General features: G+C 42.3%; 1 protein-coding gene across 1 annotated transcript in view; it reads right to left on the bottom strand.

Annotated features, from left to right (window-relative positions):
- Positions 1–1,077: 1,077 nt before the first annotated feature.
- The window catches only part of LOC130417150 (methyl-CpG-binding domain protein 2-like), a 23,800-nt gene continuing 21,277 nt past the window's right edge, over positions 1,078–3,600 (bottom strand). Inside the window, exon 7 of the mRNA XM_056742455.1 lies at positions 1,078–1,126. The gene's annotated coding sequence lies outside the window, so the exon portion shown is untranslated. The remainder of the gene's footprint in view (positions 1,127–3,600) is intronic.

Below are 3,600 nucleotides of genomic sequence, written 5' to 3'. Positions count from 1 at the left end.
AACTGTGATCTGTTGATTCAAGTTATTAATCACATGTGATGGCTCTAACAAGCGTGTCATTATCATCTCCAGCGTCATTTCACGCTCTGTAACTCACATTCATTTCTCTCAACAAACAAGACTCAATACAACACCATCAACGCTTGAAACCATTTCATCTGTTTGACAGCAGTTCATGAGAGCATCATAAAAGAAACTCGGCCGGCCGGAGGGTTATTTCAGTCAGTTGTGGTGTAAAGTTTGTCATGTTTTGCCTTATCAGCAGATCAATCCTCAAAACTGCTGTCGTGTCTGTATGACATTTTCAGGACAATTGTGCATTTACATGATTGATATTCAAGTGCTTCGTGTTGATGGATTTCGATCGGTTTGCAGGTCAGACAGACAGAATGAGGACACATCCGTTAAACACAGAAGCGTGTAGTCATTTCACAACACTATGAATAACTGTACAAATACTGTCACACACCTGAGATCTTCACAAGACTGACAGACATTCATTCATCATCCTCACAAATAAATAACTACACTATTAATTCAACTTTATGTTTGACACTAGGGACTAAATTACCAGTGGAGAGGTCGGAGTATATAACTAGTTTACAACTACAACTATCTGTCTGACAGACGTGAATCTCTACAGAAGACGGAACAACACGTGATTCTCATAAATGCACAGAAATATTTATTGTCATAAAAATGCAATAGCTCAGTTGTTGAATATAATCATTTATTTATGCAAGAAATGTACACATTTTTATCTCAAGGTATAAAATCTTTTTCTTAAATAAGCAGTTTTCATTCATAAAGCTGAATTATATTCATTATTTCTTACAAACCCTGAAGAGATCACATGGCATATTAATGACACAAAGGTAAAAATAGCAATACAAATCCAGCAAAACGGTGACCTGATTTCATCAAGTATTGCTCTGTATTTGCCCATATAAAAGAAAAGACTTTCCTTCAGACAGAAAATAAGTGTTGTTCTGAATTATATATAGATATGTACATCAAAATAGAAGCTCTAGTTGAGAAAGAAGGCCTTGGTTAAAGCTGTTATCTGTTACGGGTTATGAAAGAGTGCTGTGTTGTCCGGGAGCGAGACTGAAGTGCACAGAGAAATCTGAAAACAAACCAAAATAATAATAAATCACAACCAATACATCCATCAAACATCAATGTGACATTGTTAAACAGCTTTCCTATAAAATCAATTCAAAGCAAATGAAAAACAAAAGGTTTTACTGTGAATTTACATAAACTACAGTTATGTTTGGTTGAAATGATGCTTATTCTAAAAATAACACAATGTTCAGATAATCAAATTACATCCAAACACAGAAATCAAATCACTAATGTACTTATCTTATGAACGATTCGCAGTGCTTTAGGAAAAGAAACTGAAGCAGGAGGTCAACAGGATAAAGATGAAAAGGATGATGAGGAAGAACCATTCACACCACAGACACACAAAGTGAGAGTGAGTGAGAGAGAGAGTGAGTGAGTGAGTGAGTGAGTGAGTGAGTGAGAGAAAGAGTGAGTGAGTGAGTGAGTGAGAGAAAGAGTGAGTGAGTGAGAGAAAGAGTGAGTGAGTGAGAGAAAGAGTGAGTGAGTGAGAGAAAGAGTGAGTGAGTGAGTGAGTGAGTGAGTGAGTGAGTGAGTGAGAGAAAGAGTGAGTGAGTGAGTGAGTGAGTGAGTGAGTGAGTGAGAGAAAGAGTGAGTGAGTGAGAGAAAGAGTGAGTGAGTGAGAGAAAGAGTGAGTGAGTGAGAGAAAGAGTGAGTGAGTGAGTGAGAGAACGAGTGAGTGAGTGAGTGAGTGAGTGAGAGAACGAGTGAGTGAGTGAGTGAGAGAAAGAGTGAGTGAGTGAGTGAGTGAGTGAGAGAAAGAGTGAGTGAGTGAGTGAGTGAGTGAGTGAGTGAGTGAGTGAGTGAGTGAGAGAAAGAGTGAGTGAGTGAGAGAAAGAGTGAGTGAGTGAGAGAAAGAGTGAGTGAGTGAGAGAAAGAGTGAGTGAGTGAGTGAGTGAGTGAGTGAGAGAAAGAGTGAGTGAGTGAGTGAGTGAGTGAGTGAGTGAGAGAAAGAGTGAGTGAGTGAGTGAGTGAGTGAGTGAGTGAGTGAGTGAGAGAAAGAGTGAGTGAGTGAGTGAGAGAAAGAGTGAGTGAGTGAGTGAGTGAGAGAAAGAGTGAGAGAAAGAGTGAGTGAGTGAGTGAGTGAGTGAGTGAGAGAAAGAGTGAGTGAGTGAGAGAAAGAGTGAGTGAGTGAGAGAAAGAGTGAGTGAGTGAGAGAAAGAGTGAGTGAGTGAGTGAGTGAGTGAGTGAGAGAAGAGTGAGTGAGTGAGTGAGTGAGTGAGTGAGTGAGAGAAAGAGTGAGTGAGTGAGTGAGTGAGTGAGAGAAAGAGTGAGTGAGTGAGTGAGTGAGTGAGTGAGAGAAGAGTGAGTGAGTGAGTGAGTGAGTGAGTGAGAGAAAGAGTGAGTGAGTGAGTGAGTGAGTGAGAGAAGAGTGAGTGAGTGAGTGAGTGAGTGAGTGAGTGAGTGAGAGAAAGAGTGAGTGAGTGAGAGAAAGAGTGAGTGAGTGAGAGAAAGAGTGAGTGAGGAGAAGAGTGAGTGAGTGAGTGAGTGAGTGAGAGAAAGAGTGAGTGAGTGAGTGAGTGAGTGAGTGAGTGAGTGAGAGAAAGAGTGAGTGAGTGAGTGAGTGAGTGAGAGAAAGAGTGAGTGAGTGAGTGAGTGAGTGAGTGAGTGAGAGAAAGAGTGAGTGAGTGAGTGAGTGAGTGAGAAAGAGTGAGTGAGTGAGTGAGTGAGTGAGAGAAAGAGTGAGTGAGTGAGTGAGTGAGTGAGTGAGTGAGAGAAAGAGTGAGTGAGTGAGTGAGTGAGTGAGTGAGTGAGAGAAAGAGTGAGTGAGTGAGTGAGTGAGTGAGTGAGTGAGAGAAAGAGTGAGTGAGTGAGTGAGTGAGTGGTGAGTGAGTGAGTGAGTGAGTGAGTGAGTGAGTGAGTGAAAGAGTGAGATAGTGAGTGAGTGAGTGAGAGAAAGAGTGAGTGAGTGAGAGAAAGAGTGAGTGAGTGAGAGAAAGAGTGAGTGAGTGAGAGAAAGAGTGAGTGAGAGAAAGAGTGAGTGAGTGAGTGAGTGAGAGAAAGAGTGAGTGAGTGAGAGAAAGAGTGAGTGAGTGAGTGAGTGAGTGAGTGAGTGAGTGAGTGAGTGAGAGAAAGAGTGAGTGAGTGAGAGAAAGAGTGAGTGAGTGAGGTGAGTGAGTGAGTGAGTGAGTGAGTGAGTGAGGGAGTGAGGGAGTGAGTGAGGGAGTGAGTGAGTGAGAGAAAGAGTGAGGGAGTGAGTGAGTGAGTGAGGGAGTGAGTGAGAGAAAGAGTGGGTGAGTGAGAGAAAGAGTGAGTGAGTGAGAGAAAGAGTGAGTGAGTGAGGGAGTGAGTGAGTGAGTGAGTGAGGGAGTGAGTGAGTGAGAGAAAGAGTGAGTGAGTGATTGAGTGAGTGAGTGAGTGAGAGAAAGAGTGAGTGAGAGAAAGAGTGAGTGAGTGAGTGAGAGAAAGAGTGAGTGAGTGAGTGAGTGATTGATTGAGTGAGTGAGTGAGTGAGTGAGTGAGTGAGTGAGT

The sequence above is a fragment of the Triplophysa dalaica genome, unplaced genomic scaffold, assembly GCF_015846415.1.
Source record: "Triplophysa dalaica isolate WHDGS20190420 unplaced genomic scaffold, ASM1584641v1 Contig23, whole genome shotgun sequence".
Taxonomy (NCBI): Eukaryota; Metazoa; Chordata; class Actinopteri; order Cypriniformes; family Nemacheilidae; genus Triplophysa; species Triplophysa dalaica.
Note: the sequence above shows the minus strand (reverse complement) of the source record. Positions and strands in the feature narration are given on the sequence as shown.